General features: G+C 37.6%; 1 protein-coding gene and 1 long non-coding RNA gene across 23 annotated transcripts in view; one reads left to right on the top strand and one right to left on the bottom strand.

Annotated features, from left to right (window-relative positions):
* LOC109390439 (uncharacterized) overlaps positions 1-8935 on the bottom strand; it is a 17004-nt gene extending 8069 nt beyond the window's left edge. Inside the window, exons 1-2 of the long non-coding RNA XR_002125565.1 lie at positions 8851-8935; positions 6126-6127 (exon numbers count right to left, since the gene is read on the bottom strand). This is a non-coding gene — a long non-coding RNA (uncharacterized LOC109390439). The remainder of the gene's footprint in view (positions 1-6125; positions 6128-8850) is intronic.
* Positions 1-22273, top strand: part of MAP2 (microtubule associated protein 2) — a 274645-nt gene that overhangs the window by 168046 nt on the left and 84326 nt on the right. For all 22 annotated transcript variants that reach the window (XM_019656879.1, XM_019656881.1, XM_019656874.1 and 19 more), the window contains one exon: positions 8853-8930. The gene's annotated coding sequence lies outside the window, so the exon portion shown is untranslated. The remainder of the gene's footprint in view (positions 1-8852; positions 8931-22273) is intronic.

Here is a 22273-nt window from a genome sequence, read left to right on the forward strand (position 1 = left end):
CCCACCCCCCACCCCCGGGGGAGCCCAGAGGAACCCAAGCAAGACGTTAGCAGCCCTCACATTCCTTTGGAAAAGCAGTAATTAGAACAGCTGGAATATTTGCAATTTCTTTGGCTCTCTTGCTGGTTTCGTTTTTTTCTTTTTAGCTTAGACTTTAATCTTATTTTCATATGTTTTCGTATAAACCAGACACATGTGGCTTGATTATAGACGTTAGGTGGCTACTAGGAGCTTTAGATAAAAGGCTTTCCGAACGCGCGGCGCTGTGGGTTCCCTGATATATGGCTGCAGCCCTTTCTCCCTGTGCCCCTTCTCCCTCCATTCTCACTGCCCACCGTCCTGTGGTGTCTACTTAAGTCTAAGCCCGTTAAGTAAAGCATAACAATAGAACACTATTCTGAAAAGAGTACAAAGAAGGGGAATTGCACGGCCACCGACAGAATAACAGAAGAGAGGAAAAACATTTTAAAGAGCTCCCCAGCAGACGTCTGCCTCCTCCTTTGCCTATTTATAGGGAGGCAAAGTTTTTTTTTTTCCCCTCCGTTACCAGCATCTCTATGCCAAGTCCTCCCCTTTTGTTTGGCGAAACCTTAATGATATATCCTTGTGTGTCTTAATATTTTTAAGATACGGGTGGCTGAATTATTGTATCATGTGTGCATGAATATTGTTACAGAATTTCCAGGATACCTGGGCGTGCTAATACAGTTTAGAGCTTTTATTTTGATAGATCCTCTCAGCCAGCAAGTAATATTCTCACTCAATTAAGAAATCTTCACCTTTTGAAACGGATCATTACTGGCAATTTCTTCAGTAATAAAATGTTGGCTGCCACGGTTAAGAAAATAACTTGGGGAGGAAGAGAGATATTTCAAATTAGCATTGCAGAAGGGGGTTGCCAGCTTAGTCCCCACTGAGCTAATTAAGTTATCCTGCATTGCCTCTTGAACAATATGCAGCAAAAGATGAAGGCCCTGAATCAGCTGGAGATCACCCTTCATTGTCAACTTTTCCCCAAGACTCCAGTGAGTTGATGAAATCCCTCTGCTTCAAGAGCTTTCAGCTTTTCAGGCTAAAAGTAGATTTGCCGGAATTTCATTTTTTCCGGTCAGATGACTGCAGCACAGCGTGTATTTTCCTCTCTCTGGCGGAGTTTTCTTTTGTAAAATGCATGCCTTTTCAAATTATCCAGCAGTCGGGGATGTCATCCTAGAGAGTGTGGGAGCTCAGGCAAAGGACATCATCGGTCAGTGGAATTGTGACTTCTAGAGACCACGGCTGGAATTCGAGTGCTCACATTGACCTCAGAAATAGCCGGCGCTCTGTCGCCTGGGTTCGGCCAAATGTCTTCTTGGTGGAATCTCTGTATGCTGCTGCAGGTTGGCAGATGGCTCCCCAGCAGGTGAACTTGGGGCTCTTAGTGAATGAGAAGCACTACACAAGTAGTCCTGTGTGGTGAAGAAATCCTATTTGAAGACTGATATTGACACATCGCAGTTTTCCACAGTTGTCAAAGCACCTTTCTAGAGATGATTTTATTTAATTCTTGCAGCAACACTGTAAGGGGAATCTCAGTCATAATCTTCATTTTATTGGTGATTAAACTGAGGTTCCAAAAAGTGAGAAGGTCTGTCCAGTATATTCCACAGCCAGAAGGCGACAGGTCAGGGTTCCCTATCCAAAGTGTGTGTTATTTTTATTTCAAAGATCTAATTTCAGCAAACTCTAATCAGAATAGTTAGGAAAATAAACTGTTAACCATTCTTTCATTTAGTCATTCATTCAACCTTTACTACCAATGACCTACTTTCAAAACAGGGAAACAGTAAGCCAGGTAGATAAGATTTCAATGCTTGGAACACAGGAGTTAATACACATAAAAGTAAAGCATCGGCACACTTTTCCATTTTCTATAGTACATACCTCATTTTTTCATTTAGTCGATGAATAGTTATGGAACAAGTAAGTACTGGCTACCAGATGGAGAGTGCGGCAGTAAATACGAAAGAAAATGGCCCCTGCCCTTCTAGAGCTTACAGATTAATTGGAGTTGGGTGGGGCAGACGTTAAACAAGTAAATAATACACAGTGCTGCTGATGGTATAGGGAATTAGACAGTGGTAGGAGTGTCAATAGCTAATACCTCTTGAAACAATTTGACAATATGGCAGCCTTATTAGAAGTGCATTCTATGCTCTTACATGGTTTAACATTTTTGTCCTTTATTTGTATTCATTTTGAATTCAAAATACTATGAAAAAAATAATTAATGTATTTGATAGAAACCAGTGGCTTCTAGGATTGAAATAAAGCAGAATTAAAAGGGCAGCGATATGCATTTTTTAAAATGTCAAGGAGACTTAATTAACAATACAAGGTAGTTTATATGACAGTCAAATAAGGGATAGACGCAAGAGCCACACACCAGTGGACAGAAACACTCCTGGAGGCGTTTGGGGAGGACTTCTTATGTAGAGAGGAGAGCTGCCATTCAAGTGCAAGGTGCCAAACAAACCTAAGGGAGTGAAGGGGGTGGGCAAGGAGGGAGGAAGAAAAGACAAGGAAGAGGACTTTGCAGAAGGAGGGAAGCAAAAGAGGAAGCAGAAATGAAGAGGGAAATTAATAGGTCTGCAAATGAACTCGTCAAAGAAGACGGGAGAGCTTATGATGGTAGAAAGTTGGGGATAAAGTGGAAAAAAGTAGGGTATAGTGATGGTATAGAAGACCATGAGGCGTGGCCTGGAAATTTAGTTTTTATCATTAAGATAAATTTTGTGGCAGCCTGATTGTGCCCTTACTCAATTCCTTCTCCTCATACCACATGAACCTACATGCCTGCGTTAACTTATACTATTTTAAAAATTGTTAGTGTCTGTATGAAAATTAGAAACAAATGAACAAATGGTTTCTGTCAAGGAAAGAAGTGTTACTCAGGTATATTTTGATTCAGGGCAGAAAACATCAGTGTAGTCTACAGAGGGTGCCAAAAAAATGTATACACATTTTAAGAAAGGGGAAAAAAACTATTGAAATTGTAATATTCAAGATATACTGAAAACAAAAGATGAATACAAGTCACATTTGACTTCTGCAGTTACAAGAGGTGCTCAAAATGGTTACCATCAGCATCCAGACACTTCTGATTACAATGAACTACTGCTTGAGCAACATTGACCATCTTTTAAAATGTGTATACATTTTTTTGGCACCCCCCGTATAAATAAGGAAAAACACTGACTCATGTGCCCCCTTACTAACCAAGGGTCTCTATATTGCAGTGTCAATTCATTCATTTATAAAATATTTATAAAATAAAATATTTATATTTATATAGTCTATCGGAGTCAGCATATGTTAACAATTTAGCAAAATAAGTTTTCAGGTGATATCACTGAGCATTATTTCTTCTCAACCTTTTTCAAAAAAGAAGGCATCTGAGCACTACCCTAAAGTAGCTACTGGACTCATCATGCCTCTCTCACTCTTGTAGTAGAGATTTGTACTGCTTACCAAATCTCCATTTTATGATACATTTTTCTCAGCCCCTTGCATTTAGGCAGAGGCATGTGGTTAGTTAAGTCTAGTGGACTGTGAGAGGAAGTGATGTGTGTTACTGCTGTGTTAAAACATTTAAGAGCCAATGCGCAGCCTTCCGGATGTCTTCCTCCCTGCTGCAGTAATCCTGGAGGCCAAGGAGAATGTACTCACCCCTGCCAGCTCACGCATGGGAGAGAGGTAGCCTGCAGTCACCCTGCTCACATCTGGATTTGTATGAACAGGATATAAACCGTTGTTATGCAGAGACTCTGAGACTCAAGTCTGACATTTCTGACTAAATCAATCCTTGATCTTTCACTGATTTGTATCCTTTTTTACTGCCTTGAATTATGCTGAGATGCTTTGGACAAGACTAGGTAATTTCTAAGTCAGCTTAACACCATCTGCTAGTCCTTGGCAACATGTTTGAGTAGGAGGTTTGAATGAAAGGGGGTGCTCTTATTGTCTACCTTACCTAGGTTCTCTGGTCAACTTGAGACCATAGGTTTTGAATAGAGCTTTTGTGAAGTGTCCTTAATTCTTTCAAACGTATATCTTGAAGTATGTTTCCTTTGCAAGAAACATAACATTCTCCTAACAGAAAACCCCAAGGAAGAAATATCTTTCTCTCATCTGTTCAACTATTAGTGGTTTTCATTCACCTTGACTTTCAGCTACTCACAAGGAGTGATAATGAACTGCTTGTAAACCTATTAGGGAACAGACACTGTTTAGTAGCATGTTAGACTAGGCGATTTTATGTTGGTCACTGGCTCCTATTTAAAGGCTGCTTGGACAGTGAATAATTTCCCAAGAGTATTGGAAATTCAGTTCTCAGTAGTTGAAATCTTGTTTTCTTGGACAAGTGCGCTGAATTACATGAAATGTTCAAAATCTCAGAGCAGATTGATAGAAGATGTCAAAAACAATGTTTTTATTGTCTATTTGAGAGCTGAGTAGGCTAATGCTAGACAATAGGGTTAAGTTAGCCTTCGGCTATTCAGAATTCCAGCAACTTCAAGCATCTCAGAGTTTAGTTTATCTGATAAAGTCTATCAAAACATGAAAAAGAGCCAAATGATACTTAGGCTAGAATGCGTTTCAAAGGTTAATGAAAAGTATATCCTGGAGTCACAGTCCAGGGGAGATTTTCTTGACTTTGCTGCTTACTGAAACATGTGTTCTTAAGATCAGTTGAGAAAACCACACCTTGGCAATATTTTCTTCACAACATTCTAAAAGTCCGCATGAATTTATCATTCTAACTTCAATGATCTAGGTGTCACATAACTTGCACACAAACATGCCAACAGTCAAACACGTATCATGTGCAGCCTCAGTGCATTATATGCACATCCTTTTAATCAGCTGACAGAAATGATTTTGTTTATAGCTTAACAAGTGTTTATCTTGGGTTCCTCATTAATTAATATACTCAACTTACTTTGCGATGCCAACACACATCCTCTGTTGTGTTGTATTCTCTGTTGTGAAATATAGTTGTTAACCAATGGACTTTGTCAGGCGTTATCAGTCATGAGTCTCAACAGTGTTAAGACCCAGCTCTACAAGGTTCTGGGAAGTGGCATAAGTAACCCTGATAGAAAAAAAATGCAGTAGAGAACAGAGGCAGAACTGCAGCTGAGTAAATTTCCATTTGTTCAAGAAGCTGAATAATATATGTGCTTAGTATTTCTAGTAAATTGAAAGTTGCCATCGGTGAAATACCGCTTCTCAGAGGAGCCACAAAACGTTTATGCTTGATATTGTCTTTAACTAGAGTCGAAGACCTAAAACCAACTCTCGGAGGCTATAAGGACTTGGTATTTGGTGGCTGAAAGGCTCAGCCACTTTCTAGGTGTGTCATGTTGGGAAGGCCACTCGAAGTCTCTCAGCCTAAATTTTCTCTTCTGTAAAGTGGAGGTAATAATAGTTTCCTGTCTTAGAGGCTGATAGGGAGGAATAAATGAATTAATATAAATAAAGTGTTTTGAACATTGTCTGGCTCGTAGTAAATGCTGTATAAATGTTTGGTAATAGGGTTTTAGGGATGTTGCAGCCACTCTATATAATGTATCAAATACTAAAACTGTGCCAAGTAATACTCTTAGCAAAAACTGTGTGAAGGTAATTGAATCCTTTCTTTATGGAATAAAAATTATCACTTCTAACTGCACTGTGTTAATTTAAAATGACTATTGAATTTTATGTGCCTTTAGAATAGGCCATAAGTTGCTTTTAAAAACTAAATCCCGGGCCGGCCGAGTGGCGCGATGGTTAAGAACTCGCTTGGGATGCCAGAGGGCCCCGGTTCGGATCCCACATATGAGGGCCAGTGACACTGCCCTCTACAGCTAAGATGCTGAACAACAGCTCAACCTGGAGCTGGGTTGCCATGAGTCGCCGGCGACGGCGTAGGCTGCAGCCCCTGTGGCAGTGGGTTGCCATGGGCTACCGTGTGTAGCCAGCAGCCAGCGTGAGCGGCCAGCAGCCGCAGTGAGCGGCCGTCCAGAAGCCAGCGACTGATCTGCCTCACCAGGGAGCACAATGTTGGTGCCAACTTGGGCCAGTGAAGCAACGTCCTCCACAACTAGACTGAAGAACAAAAATGACAGAAACTTGTCTGTTCCCCTTTCCCCAATTCCCCAGCACTGTTCCCATCCCCCCAATTCCCCAATAAAAATCTTTAAAAAAAAACAAAACTAAATCCCACATGGCATTTATCTCTTCCTCACAAAATAAAGTCTAGAAAAAAAAGATACTCATTTTAATTTTATAACAACAACAACAACAACAAAAAAAAACACAAAAAAGCCAGGATGTTGGCTAAATGGGGAGCATGATTTTTGTGACTAATAGGTACTGGGTACTGTCAATTTTCTAATAATCATCTTATTCTTTGGCCAATAATTTCTAAATTCTGTAGGAATGAAATTAGCCTTTAAGTGTTTAGGGCTGAAATTTTACTCTCATTCATATATAACTACTGAGTTAATTTTGGAAAGACTGAAAAAAGGATGTTATTTTTTTTTAATATTGTTTTTAGTGTTGCTCAAATGATGAACCTGCTCTTTGATAATAGGTGGTAGTGAATGTTTTCTGTAAAGGGCCAGATGGTAAATATTTGGGGTCACATATAAATATGAAAAGGTCCATACAGTCTGTTACAGGTCCTCTGCTCTGGCAGCCACAGACAACACAGGAATGAATGAATGGACATGGTTTGTGTGCCAGTAACATTGGATTTAGAAAAACAGGCCACGCTAGGGTGGACCTAGTTTATGGCCCATTGTTTGCTGACCCTGTTTTACAGAATAACTTTTTTTTCCTTACTTTTACCAGGGTAAATGATATACACACACATATATAATCTGCACACTTATACACATGGGTACATGTGTACTTGAAAATCGTGAAGATGAAGTGCAAAAAAATTCACATTAAAGAATTTATGGACAATAAGGAATTTAAACAGGAAAGAAAGAATATTTTATACAGCTTTCATTGACTCCTTTTATTAGGACAAGGTCCAGAGCTGGTCTACCATTTTATTTTTGTTTTCAAATCCACCTATGAGGTTTAATTTGCTTTTAGTTAAGACTGCCCATAAAATTCTTTATGTAGTCTTAAGTTATCATAATGTTATATATCAATATATGTGTCATATGTAAATATATGCCATATATAAATCTATAAGTACATAGTATCATATATAAACATATTCCAAATTTGGGAATTATTGAGCTAGACTAAAGAGGGGAAAAATGGTGTTCAGAGGTCTGGGCAGTCGAATGATTCTCCTAAAATAACTATCAAATTATTTGAGGGAATGGAGAATTCTACTGTGTTTATTCTTACCGACAGAATATTCTTTATTTTAAAAACCGGTTCACTATGCATTAACAGACGTATTCTCTGCTGCACATTGTGTGTGAATGCTCCCAGGTTACGTGAGCTAACACATGTAAAAGCACTTAATACAGGACCTGACCCAGTCAGTGTCTGTCTTTTTTAAATCAAACCCTTGTCAGCTGTCCACATACGGGTTGTTCTCTGAAAGGTCATAGAAAAGAACTGAGCCCCTGCTCAGTTTTTTCCAAGTTTACATTTCCTACTGGGACTTGAAGAAGAGCTGATAGCTATCCCAGTTTGAGTCTTAAGGCTTCTTCTTGTAAAGCAACAGCTTCCTTGAGAATATGATGGAGTCCACGTTACCAGGGGTGAAATCACACAGGCCCTGGTGAAAACACATTGAGATACATAGATTTAAACCCCTTTGTAAGACCCCACGACTACAGCACAGGCCTCTGAGCTCTGCCTCTTGCATTTAAGCACAATTACTTATGTATGGATCTCTCTTTGCAGTCTTTTATGTAGATGAAGGTGATTCCACCTGCATGGCTTCTGAAATACAACACAAGCCTAGTGCCTTCTAGTAATTGTCTTTATTTCTAGGTACCATATTAGTAAGACGTCTTCTGTGTTGTTCTAGTGTGGTTTCTAAGCAGGAGTACTAATCCAGAATGACTTTTAGGATCCTGAGTGTCAAAATAAGTTTAGCACCTACATAGAAAATTTAATTAGTCATTAAAAAAAAAAAGTCCTCTCCAACCTGTGCTGGGGAGAATCAATGCAAACTGGGCTAGAGGTGCAATCCTTTAAAGCTTACTGGATATAATTACAGTTTACCAGGATGAATATATTCTACAAATGCCTGCTGTTTATTAGCTGAAAATAATTTAAACAATTTAAAATTTTATTTTCCTTTGGATGTAATACTTAAGTAGCTTCTTCACTGGAGTGAAGCTAAAAGGTGAGATGACATCTGCAACGATTAGCATTTTCGGTGCTCTATTCCCAACACCTGAAACAATGCCCAGCCGGTTGTAAAGACTCAATATATGACTAAAGGAACCACCATGAAATTCATCACATGGTCTCATAGCGACCCAGCATAAACAGAGACAGACACAAGTTGAATTTGGTATTGATTTACACGATGTAATTAATGTACATGGATCAAAGATTAAATTATTAATTTCCTAAATTTTTTTTAAAATTTCATAAATTTATTGGGGAGACTTTGGTTAGTAAAATTACATAGGTTTCACCTGTACATTTCTATAATACATCATCTATGTATTGGATTCGACCCATTTATGCTCTTCTACCTCCCTCCTCCGCCCTGGTAACCACTAAACTATTGTCTGTGTCTGTGAGTTTTTGTTTGCTTGTTTCTCTTGTTTGCTTGTTGCTTTCAGTTTATCCCACATGTGAATGAAATCATATGGTTCTCGACTTTTCTTTTTTTACAGAAAGAAGCCAGAAACGATTATCAACCCTTTGAGAACATAACAAAACAAACTTTGCCGTTTTACTGCTTCCTTGAACCGGTAAGCCCCTATCCTCTCTACAATGAAAGAGTTGCCCACAGTGATGAAAAATAACTGTTAACCATATTTTAAAAAAAAAACAACTTTATTAAATAAATATCAATTCCTTTTGATAAGGGAGAAATACACAAGAATTCTAGAGATCCTAGAGTTAGGATTATTAAAATAGCACTTAATACTTTAAATGATTTAATGGTAAACAAATGAAAAGATCTTTTTTTCTGAGATGAGGATTGAACGAAGCCTGTAACCCCTGCTAACACCAATAGTATTTTCTCAACATTTACTATGTGCCAGACTTGAACCTACATGACTTACTTTGCATAAATTCGACTGTTTACTCCTTACAGCAACCCTATGAGTAGATACAGGGATCATCCCCATTTTACAGATTAGGGACATGAGGCAGCAAGGGAGGAGGCAGGTAGATGCAGCAGTTCACTCAAGGCTATATACATGGGTCTGGGAGCTACAGACACTGGAAAGAATGCCAGACCACGCTCTTACTGCGGGAGTGGTTTCATGTTGTGGTAGAAATGTCTGGTAATCAGAGTCACCTATGTTTTGAGTTGGTTCCATCTGAATTTAAGGAAGAAAAAAATATGTAATACATTTACTGAAAGAACCATAGTAGGCAAACATTTATTTTATGTTTGTATATGTTACTTTATGATTGTTGCATGAGTAAATAAAGGAATGTACATACTTAGCTCAGTTTGCAAACAGAGATAATATTTTCCTTTATTTTATATCTTTATTTAAATTTGAAATTCCTAAAATAATATAAGCAGAGTAATATTACAGAAAGAATACAAATGATTGATTTCTTATTCTAGGAAATGAAGAATGCATTTTAATTTAATTTCTTTTTATTAGACGTATGGAATATCCAATCTTAAATTGACCACAGAAATGTATGCTTTACTGTTTTATTTCTTTATTATTTTATTTTAATCAGGAAAAGTTACAACATTTTCAAAGAGAAATATAAAAAATTTATAGTAAAACCCTAAGTGTCAACTGTATGGATTAAACCAGTGCAAACATTCAGCTTAGTTCGAATCTTTTTTTAAATTTATTTTTTAATTATAGTTCACATACAACATTATGCTAGTTTTAGGTATACAACATAGTGATTAGATATTTATATACCTTACAGCGTGATCACCATGTGTGGTGTTCAGATCTTCTCTAAGGAAATAAACCATCACAGAAAGAGCAAAACCCACCCTGCCTGCTCCCTTTCCTTTCTTCCTAGAAGGTGTCACAATCCTGACAGTGGATATAGAACCCCTCCTGTGTGTGTTCTAATATTTTAATGACATCTGTGTGAAACAATATACCATATAATTATTTACATTTTAAAAGTTTATATAAATATATATATATATATATATATATATATATATATATATATAAATAGTATATATATATAAATATATATATTAGATATTCTTTTGCAGCTTGCCTTTAGCTAACACTATAGTTGAGCCCCATCCATATTGATACTAGAGGATCTGGTTTACTCATTCTAAGTGTCATAGAGTTGACTCATTTTAATGTTTCAATCATCTGGTGCTTAGTTTTATTTAATATTTATTCTGAATAACTTTCAGCATGTTGAAGGTTTGCTAAAATCTTTTAAGCGTGGCTATCAAAGCATTTTTAGGATTCGTGTATAAGAAATTCAAAGTTCTTAATATGTAATATCATGTGAATCGTGTTTATGTTTCATTTTTTCTAATTAGAAAAAGTACTTTTTTTATTGGCTGTAAGGATCTTGCTAACTAATGGAACTCATGATTCACCGCTTTTGCCATAATACAATAATTGAAATCTGTTTTATTTCCCCATAGATGAAATACTGACTATTCCCAAATACAACGTAAATAACTACCTTCAAAATTAAAAGATACTTAAAAGAAAAACAGTCTTATTTTCCCAATGTTAATTGCTCATTTTCCATTTAAAAATCATGAGAGATACTTTTTAAAAGAAAGGATTTTTGTTTCTAATTTTCTCTAACAGCTAATTCTACCATTTGTTTAAAGGTTAAAAAAATGTCGATAAGCAGTAGTAAGATTTGTAGACAACATCTTTCATAACTGTCATTTTCTGAAGGGAATAAATTACTACCCTGGCAGAGTTGGGGGAGAAAGAAGAGATAAACTAACCTTTGCTGGACAAATATGAGTAAATGCAAGATTGTATGTAAACCTCATAGGTCAGCAATGCATTGCAATTTTGCATATGAGGAAATTCAGGCCCAATATGTCATGCAACTTATGCAACTTATGATTGCAGAGCCTGGATTGAAACTCATCGCTCTGAGACTTGAAAGCTATCCTGCCTACCAGGAAAAGAATTGTGGAAACCTAACCTATTTGACACATAAATAGCAGTTTAATTCATTCCTCCAATGTTTATTTGAATCCTTTCGTGTGAGTTGAAGGGGGGGGCTAATATTAGAAAACCAATGAAGACACAGTATCTACCCAGAGCGAGAAAACAGGCTATTGAGAACAACAAAGATTCATTCAGTGATACCATAAATGTGAATATTTAATTAGTTCACTCTATTTTGCTTTATTTTGACATTGTTTACCAAGTAATTACCTTTGCAATTATTTAACCATGCCGATTTTATTAAATTGAATGAGATAATAGGAGTGAAAATGCTTTGTAAATGACAAAGTCTTTGTAATCATTTGCTAATATTACTAATTATTCTGTAAAATTTACAATTGAAAATCTCAAACCTAATACATGTGATTCTAAATGCAAAGGTTGATATAGCTCTCTAAAGTTGGAATCTTCATATAATACCTGCACCTCTTTGACACAAAAGCCCCATGTAAACATTACGGAGTAGTAAACAGCCCTGACAATTGGTTTCTTCCCAGGCCTCCATCACCAATTAGAACATTAACTTCTTAAGCCTCATAGCAGATAATAGTACCAAACTCATGCCTGTCCAGAATCGGGTAATTTCTCCTTATTTCTACCTGTATCCTTGGAATCCACTCTCTCACCTTGATTACTGCAGTAGCCTCCTCAATCTTACCATCTGTAGTCTCTTGTTCACATAGTGTGATCTCTTATAAATCTTAATCAATTGATATGACTCTCTTGTTCAAAATTCACCAGTGATGGCCCCTAACAGTCAGAATAAAGCCCATACTCCTCCCGTGGCCAGCAAGGTGCTGTATAAACCAGCATTTTCTACCTCCCTGACATCATCTCAGCATCCTCTCCTACCACTGAGAGCAGAGATTGTGTGATGGTCTGAGCTGTGTCTAGAGCAGTCTCTTTATCTTGGCGGGCACTCGCTTGTTAAGGACTGAATAGGTATGCAGGGGTTTCTATGGAATGATGCCCAGCACACACAATTGTCCATAATGCACATCAGTGATAGTTGTTGCCCTTTTAAAGATTCCTTCAGTTTGTCTTAATAGAATGTACCACTTCTGAAATGCTAAAGAGCTTTCCTGGATGCTTTTGACACGTGACACATCAGCATCATGACAAAACTTTATCCTACTGATGCCTAATCTTGAATCTTAATTTATAGTACCAAAAACACAAAGATAAATTAGGGACAAGTTAGCGAAGTGGAAATGAGAAAAACATTTTAGAAGAGCAGACAATATTTATTTTATTAGTCCATGCAGTCTTTTATCTAAATAATAATGTTTGCCATGATGTGGCATTGCTTAGATTTTGCTTTATCTTCATAAGAGATTTATTTCTTTTCATTATTCACAAAAGGGTGAAGTTGAACCCTCAACACAATTTTCTGTAAAATAGGCTGATTTTGTTTGCTTTATTTTTACAATATTTCTGTTTTTTTTTTTTTTTAGCTGAGCCATCCTGCTACCTGTTGGCAGCTCAGCGGCTGCTCAGCTCGGGCTGGACTCAAACCGCTGTTGCTCAGAGCTCAAACTCTTGAGCGAGGTCTTAACCAACTGAGCCACTCGGCCGGCCCCTACAATATTTCTTAGGAGTAGCCAACACTTGATGAGTATTGGCACTGCTGAGGACATTTAGCAAGAGAAAGACTAACAGTAGGAGCACAACACCCCAACAGTTGAGGAAAGGAAAAAGAAAACCTGCTATTTTCACCATCCTCTCTGAAAATAAGCACTGTGACTTACTGATTACTATCTCATCAGGATTCAGCTCTGGTCTATGGCATTCTATGTGAATAATTTTAAAGGCTGAATTCACATCCTCACGATGAATTCTATTGGTCAATTAGGATATCAGCTAGGCTTTCATTATGAAAGCCTATCCTCATTGGTTCTATCAGCTAGCAGTCAGACCCAGACCCCAAACGGTTCTGGCCCTTAGTGAGCAAGAACCTATTCCAGGGGTGTGATTTCGAAGAGGGATGTCTCATGGTTAACTAGAGACGGAAAGAGGGAGAATTGCCCACATACTCCAGCAGGAGTTAAAATAACAATAACAGTCCTCCTACTTAACAGGCTGAGTCAGAAGCACATTCTACTGATTTCTCAGCAGTTCTGAGCAGATTGTTTGGGCTGCAATTCTGTAGGCAGAGGTGGGCAACACCTGCTGCACGAGGCTGGGGTTCTTGTTAGCAGGGTGCTGTTATTAAGCCTTGGTGTTTAACGGTTCAGCCAAATGGAAACAGGAAAAGATGAAAATGTGGTGTGGAAAAGATGAAAATGTGGGGCTGATAAGCACTAAATTTTTCTACTGGTTAGAATAAAAGAATGGTGGTTCAGGAACGGTTACTATGCTACTATGCATTTAGTTCTTTTACTGGTCATGAGTATAAGTCACTTAAAAAGGGAGGCTTACTGTGGGAGGTCTTCTTTTTTTTTTGGTGAAAGGTCTTAAAAGTCAAATTTTGCTGGATGTTTGCCTTCAGAAAATTCTATAGACCAGTAGCAATAGCCTTAATTTGGGGAAGGAGTCAAAGCCAATTGAAATCTGCTTTGTGTTCAAACAGAAGAGGGAAAATCATCCTGTGGTTACCGACCTCATAATCTGAGGGCTGGACACTCCTCCTCCCCCAGCCCAGGCCTCTGGTACATTTACCTGAAACTTTCCGTGGCCTTTGGTGAGCTTGCCTTCTCCTGACTCTTATAACTTGACTCTCCTGCATGCTGGCACCATGTGATTTTTCATGTATATCAGATCATTCCTTTTGGCTTTTTAAAATTCTCCTATAATACGAAGGTCCGACCTCGTTCAATCCCCTTCAGAACAGGGCTCCAAATCCCTCCCTCAAATCCCTCCCTCTTACCCAATTGCCTTTCCTTTAGTCTAACCACAACAGACTTGTTGCTTCCTCAACTTAATTATTTGTCTTGGTGTACCATATCTTTCTCATGTTACTATTGCCTTGCTATTTCGGCAACCCCTCCCTAAATAACCATCTTCCCCTTGTCCCATTTACAAAAGCCTGTGTCGGTTCAAGTCAAATGTCATTTCTTCTGTGAAGCTTTCTTCTCCAGGCCCCCCCAAAATGGCATTTGCCTTTGGTGGAAGAGGGGCTCCCATAGCCTTGTAAACATATCTATCTAGACCACCCAAGAGTCATCTTGGTGTATAATCATTTCCATCTCTGTCTTTCCCCCCAGCTCTGTGAAGTCCTCAAAGGCAGAAGTTTTGTCTTTTCCATATCTGTGCCTCCAGAACCATGTTATGAGATGGGAAACAAAATAATATCTAATAAATTGTTGTTAATAGTCAATAACAATAATAAAAGAGTACACAGGATTGAAAGTGTAAGTGGTAAATAAAAGAGGAATTCCCTAGGTGAAAAAGAAATGAGTGTTCACCCTAGGTAGCATATTTATAAAATAGGCTTTATAGTGGTGGTGGTGGGTTGGTCTTTTTTTGATCATTTGTTTTGGATGTATGGTTGGGTGGTTGTTTTGGATGGAAGAATAGAGTATGCTTATAGTCAGAAAGGAAGGGAGGAAGAAGATGACACTGTGAGAGCACATGGGGATAGTTAAGGAAACAAAGCCCTGAAGGAGGCAGGAAAGATACGTTAAAGAACAAGTAGAGAGATTAATATTAGTAAAAATGAGGGCCAAAATAAATAAATAGATAAAATTAAATAAAAATTTAAAAAATTAAATAAAAATGAGGGCCAACCCTTCCTCTGAAGAAAAGTGAAGCCAGTGAGGGAAGGCGAAGATGGACTGGGCAGGCAGGAAGGAGACCTTGTGTGAAGCCTTCTAGCTTCTAGCATCTCAGGAAAGGCAGTGCTTCCACTTTGTCCTTAGCAAATATCAGGCTGTCTTAAGTTTCTCTGGAAGTGATTGCAAATTCTATCTTGGCCACAAAGCAGGTATTACAAGAAGACCAACCTGAAGGCTGAGCCATCTTTGCTCCATCTATACTAGGAAACGAAAAGGGCATGAAGAGGGTGATTTAAGAGGCGTTGGAAGAAGCGCCCTTTCCTCTTCGCTTTCTCATTTCTCCCACTCCAGCACCTATGGGCCGTCAGGATTTGCAGTGCAGGCAGTTACTTGAGGATCATTACTTAAATTTGTTTCATTCAAACTTATTACTACTATTAGCCTCATCCTTTAAAAAAAATTCATTATGCTTTTCTTTAAAACCAAGTATATTAGTTAGGATTGATTGGCTAATTGCTAAAACACATAGATCCAGAAATGTGTTATAACTTTATTTCTTGCTCATTGAACAGTCCTGGGTGAGTATTTCGGTTGGGAGGCTGCCTGTCCTCTTCATAGTAGACCAGGGATCCCGAATCCTTTCATTCATGGCTTTACTTCATCATTGTCTCCATCCAGCTGGTAGAAGGGCCAAGACCAAGGAGGAGCACGTGGGAGTTGTATATGAGCTAAACCCAGAAGTGGATATGTCACTTCTGCTCACATTGCATTGGTTAGAGCTGAGTCATATGACCATACCCAACTATAAGGGAGATTTGGAAATGTACTCCTGCTATGCACTCAGGAAAAAGAAGAAAGGGATTTTGGTAAACAGCTAGCAGTCTATATTATACCAAGGCAAAACCTGTCTACAGAATTAACAAATTTGAACATTTGGATCAAATAGTTCAAGATCTGGCAGAATAGATACCCATCATAAAGATAAAACTGTGAATCATAATTTTAGTATCATGTTAAAATAGTGAATGTATTCTATATATCAGTTAATTCTTACCAGTAGCACACAAATAAGGTATTTTTTAAAACCCAGCTTATAAAAATAAGCCTTATGTCTAAAAGGATTATGGCCAAAAATGGATGCTGCCTTGTATTGCTCTTAGTTTTCTTCAATAACTTCTTGCTAAATAAATCAATTGATTACTTTATAGGTGTAAAAAGCTCCATTTGGGAGAAAGTAAATATGTGTGCTTTGATGAATTTCTAAAATTCATTATAAAGAGACATGAATTGGAATGATCAAAACTCATTTTGAGCTAAAGGATGTGCCCTTTTAGAGAAAAATAACAAGTAAAGGTAAAATATTGAGGGGGAAAAACCCACAGCTGGTACTTTTGCAAAGATGTTTAAAAGAAGTTTGATGTTTTGATGAACTCACAAATAATCGTATAGGCCTCACATTATATTTTGTATTTGTTCCAGCTGTACTATTTATTCAGACGGTGGTAAACATTGCTATTTATATGGAGGGTAGCAGTGCATCTGATAAGTTTATATGTGTAGAATATTATGTCAGCGTTGAAGAAAAGCCATTCTATCACCTAAATATTCTACAAAATTAATTTATCTGCTAAATAATTAATTCAGAGTTTTGGTTTCCTGTGATTGCAGAGTGCTTGAGCTTTTGTGAAAATACTGCATTGCAGTAAGTGTATGATCACTTGTTTTTTCTTGAAGGTTTAAACTCACTTTGAGAGTAGGTAGCAATTTAATCAAGTTCTCATTGCATCAGAGAGCATTTTAAAATGAATAAACCCCAATAAAACTGGCCTTTTCTGTAAGCATTATATGGCAGTTTGATGAGTCAGCCTATGTGAGAAGAATGAGAGGTGATGAGCAAAAATCCAACATGGCTGAACCTGGAGGCCGATTCCTTCTAAGTGTCTCTGTCAGATCTTTCTTCCTGAGAAGTCTGACTTACTTGAACCTGCTAATTTCTTGCAATTATTTTTTTTTTTTACTCTTTTTCTGTTCTCACCCACCCCCTGCACTTTTTTTGTAATGAGTTTCAAGGATTCCAGTTATACCATGTGCTCAGTAACTACTACAGAAGGCAGTTTGATTCTGAGACAGTTGTAGTCCCTGTAAGAGAAATTTAGAATTCACTAAAGCAAATAGTTTAGTGAGGGGGTGCCAAAGCTTGAGTCATGTAAAACCATTGTGAACAGAGCTCTAGGAACGATACGGTAGTAATCCATCCTGAATAAAGAGCAAAAGGCCAAAACAACAAAAAAGCCCTTTTTTGTTTTTTTCCCCCAAGACAGACCACTGTGGTACTAGAAAGCTTTTGCTACTGCGAAGCAGGGTTAGCCTTTTTGTTTTGGCTTGTGTATTCCTTTTGGCATCTGTTTACAACTGAATAGGGTTTTGTTTTTGAACCTAAGAATTCTAAAGGAAACTGTTTCAAAGTCAAGAGGAATTGAGAAATATAATAATGTAAGACTATATACTATCACATACATACACACTCATATACAATATACCTATACACACGTGTATCTATGGGTCATTTAAATATACACTGCAGAAATGTTATTTGAATGGAACATGAGGATAGGAAAATTCTTCAATGGACGTCTATAGGGAAATGACATAATGGCATATGATTTGTATATCATTTTCTCATTGCAGAGCTGAGAGTTGTATTACAGAATTTAGCATATTTGTACATAGAAAATACATGGAAAAACCTTTTTTTATATTTTTATTTATAAAAATTTATATTTTTCACAATGGTTTAAGTCATGACATGCCTATCCTGCAACTATTGTTTCTGGCGTCCAGAGCCTACTGGCCTCTAATCGTCTTAGCACCCCTGTGATCAGAGTAGCCATCGTCGCTCATTGACAACTGCAGCAGCCTCCTGTCCGACCTCCATTTCCAGTCTTGCCCCCCTGGGCTCTGTTTTCCACACAGCAACCATATGGCCTTTTACACAGTGATTACCACCCTGCTCAACATCTCGCAAGGATTTCTCATGATACATTTTTTTCCAGCTTTATTGAGATATAATTGACATATAACATTGACATATAACATTGCCATATGACATCATAGTACTCTCCCTGGATCTTACTCCAAGTCCGTCTCAAACACACCAAGCTCACTCCCACCCCAGAACCTTTATACTTAAAGCTCACGTCTCTTTCCTAGAGCATCCTTACCCCAGTTCTTTCCATAGCTACCACCCTCCACATCACTTGAGCCTCTCCTTTGAGCTCACCTCCTTGGAGATGCTTCCCTGACTACCCTATTGAAAATATTGCCTTCCAGTTGCCTTGCTGTTCTCTTCTCATTTTAAATTTTATATTGAATATAAAGCATTAAATTTAATAATTTAACATTAAATATAAAATCAGTATTCTCATGTTAAATATTACATTTTATATTTTAATTAGGTGTTTGGTTACTATATGATTACCTCATTAAAATGCAACTTTTATGAGGATAGGAATTTTGTATGACCGATGACATGTTGAGACACTTTCCTGTGTCTCAGAATAAATACAGAGGGTGCCAAAAAAATGTATACATATTTTAAGGCAGAAAAAAAACTGTATTAAAATTGTCATACTCAATATATACTGATAACAAAAGATGAATACAAGTCATGTGTATACATTTTTTTGGCACCCCCAATATGTCTTCTCCCATCTCCAGTCCCACTACTGCTACCTTCATTCAAATGCTTATATGCGTTCTCATTGATTAGTGCATTATGGACCACTTATCTACTTCTCCTATTTCTGATCATAATCTTCTACAACTCTCTCTCTCTGACTCATCTTGTCATTCATCTGCTTAAAGTTTCTCAGTGGTATGTCATCGATAATGATAAAGTTTACATTACACAACCTGACAAACAAGATACTTCATCACCTGGACGAGTGTGCAGATGACTCTCTGCAGCATCTCCGCTACTCCTGTTTCTGGCATTCTGCAACATCTTGGCTGTTTCCAGTTCTCTCATCCCCAGTGTCTTCGTGCTGCTGTTTTTTGTGTGTAGAATTATGCCCTTGAATGCCCTTCAAGATTGAAAACAAGTTTTGTCATTCTGATATCGTCTATGAATTCTCTGATTTCTTAAGAACTTCCATAGAATCACTTTATCCTTCTATTAAAGCATTTATAATATTGTCACCTAACTGTATGTGGACATGTTGATTTCTCTCAATTAGCTCCTTAAGACCAAAAGCTGAGTCTTTTTAGTATTTGCCTATCCTCAGCATCTAGAACTGTGCCTGGGGATGGAATAAGTGTTCATTAATTAATGTTAAATTTCACCATCAGAAGAGAAAATTTTCTAATCTCATATTTCTCTCTTCTGCTCGTCCTTAAGACAATTGCCTTACTTTTTGTTTTCTTTTAGTTAAGGATGAATAAAGTAGTCCTAATCTTATTTATAAATTATTCCTGAAAAGACTTATTCTTTCCTAAGAAATTTTGTTTTACATGTAAGGTCGGTGGTGCCTCAAAGGAGATGTAGCTATGCGTCGTGATTTGCATTATCCTGATTTTCCCAAGAAAATATTTATGTTCAACTAAAATGTCTGTTTCCTTTTGCCTCTGATTAAAATGCCAGACACTGCATATAGTTTTAATTTTAATATTTCATTCTAATGTAATTTTAAAGGTAAAACAAAGAGAGAAAAAGGTAAGAGGACCGGCCGAGTGGTGCATTGGTTAAGAGCTGGCTTGGGACGCCAGAGGGCCCCGGTTTGGATCCCACATATGAGGGCCAGTGACACTGCCCTCTACAGCTAAGATGCTGAACAACAGCTCAACCTGGAACTGGGCTGCTGTGAGTCACGGGCGACTGCGTAGGCTGCTGCCCCTGCTGCAGTGGGTTGCCATGGGCTACCGTGTGTAGCCAGCAGCCAGCGTGAGCGGCTCTCAAGCTGCTGTGAGCGGCTGTCCAGAAGCCGGCGACTGATCTGCCTCACCCGGAAAGAGCGCAATGATGGTGCCAACTTGGGCCAGTGAAGCAACATCCTCCACAACTAGACTGAAGAACTTGTCTGTTCCCCTTTCCCCAATTCCCCAGCGCTGTTCCCATCCCCCAATTCCCCAATAAAAATCTTTAAAAGAAAATAAAAAGGTAAGAAAGATGAAATTAAATCTTGCGTCTTAGAAATTCTCAACCAGAAGGCCCACTGGAAATATGGATCTTATGTCAAGGTAAAAGGCAATTGTTTATGCCATTTTCTTGGAGAAAAGCAGTTTTCTAGAGCATTCTCCTATCACTGAGTCTTTTTTATCCTATCTTCAGTTCACATTTTTTTTTACATAGATTAACTCTGAACTTCTTCACCTACATTTGGAGAATTTCCTCTCCTCGATTTACCTCCTAGTTTAGCTAAAATAAAATTTAAAAATCAAAGAAGCAAATATATTTTAAAAAATTATATGCTTCCTCAAAATTTTTGGCTTTCCCAGAAATGTGTTTTATTTTTAAATTAGTTAAATATTTTAGTTAAATATTTTTTACATTTACATCATGTTTTTTTGCTTTTGGTCAGGTCCTACTTGTTTGACTTACCTATGATGGGTCTGTTTTTATATCAAAATACTTTTACCTGTGGGCCCATCATATAATATTGTCACATCTGCTCCTATTTACATTCAGACTTTTACATATAAGGTTGGAATATTTGTTTTTGTAGGTAAATAACCAATGTGGATATTTGTTTACTCGAACATTTTTCCAGCTCAATTTTTTACCATCTCAAAAACACAGACTAATTGTATATATTTCAGGCCTGGAGGATTTAGCAAATTTATGTCACATCACATCCCTCTGGAAGTTTGGCAGAATACAAGTAGCAATACATAAAAATTGACCTGATTTCTAGACTACACTCCAGAGTAAACAGAGAGATATCTACTCAAAGAGATAAGCCAAGCAGTGTATGAAGACTGACCCAGTTGGATCAGACCTGAGTTATGAGGGAATTCCAAATGATAAGAATTCTGCTTGCTTTCTTGTTGGCCCAACTCAACTGATAGAGTGAAGAAGGCTACTGTCGACTTAACTTCCCCTGAGTCACAATTACAGCCAGCAGTGGCACAGCACAACATAGCACAAACACTGCCCTGAATCTAAAAAAAAAAAAGAAAAAGGAAAAAGAAATTGATCTGTTTTATATGACTCATACTTTAGTTTTACTTAACTCATATTTTACCTTTTTCTAGAAGAAAACTAGTATTTAATATCATTAACTAGATTTTGGTCTCTCCGTGTATATAGTGGTTTAGTATATTTAAAAATGCATGTAATACAAATATTTTGCATCCTTTTATATGTGTGTGTGTGTAATCTCAGAAGGTTTATATTCATGAAGCACCTCTTCTATGCTCTTATTATTGCATTTAGTGTGTCGTTTGTATCTTTCAAAAACCTTGCCCTCTTCAGTGTAGCGTGAGCTATTTGTGGCCAGATCCACATCTTAATCATCATTGTATTCCTACTGCCTAACAGAATTCTTGGTATAAAGCTGATATTTAATAAATGTTTATTGAAAATATTCTTGAAGGCATAATAAACGAATTGATGATTTATAATGATCTGAAATTAAATGAAGGCTCAGTACATGCTTGTTAAAGCAGTTTATAATTACAGACAGTTCCCTGCTTAATGATAGTTGGAGGTACGATTTCTCAATTTTATGAAAAAAAGATATATACACAGTCAGTCAAAACTGTACTTGGAATTTTTAATTTTGGTCTTTTCCCAGGGTGGAAATATATGGTATGATACTCTCCTGTGATGCTGGGCGGCTCCCAGCCAGGCACACGATCACTGGGATAAACAGCAGATATTCTGTAGAGTGCTGTGTTGCCAGCGTTTTTCGGATATTGTGTTGCATACACACTTGATGTAGGCTTGGCTAAGCTATGCTGTTCAGTAGGTTAGATGTAATAAATGCATTTCTGACTTAAGATACTTTCAATTTACCATGGGTTTATCAGGATGGAACCCCTTTGTAAGTCAAGGAGCCTCTGTAGTGCCTCTGAAAGAAAAGTCCAATTCTCAAGTCATTTAGGATGTCTGTTTTTTCCTCAACACTCTCTGTTTCCTTGCCTAGTGTCCCATCAGATGAATGCCATCTGACCATGCTTGTGTATCTCTATAACCTGCTGTCATAACTTAAAAAAAAAAAAAAAAGG

The sequence above is a fragment of the Hipposideros armiger genome, unplaced genomic scaffold (assembly GCF_001890085.2).
Source record: "Hipposideros armiger isolate ML-2016 unplaced genomic scaffold, ASM189008v1 scaffold_268, whole genome shotgun sequence".
Classification (NCBI taxonomy): domain Eukaryota; kingdom Metazoa; phylum Chordata; class Mammalia; order Chiroptera; family Hipposideridae; genus Hipposideros; species Hipposideros armiger.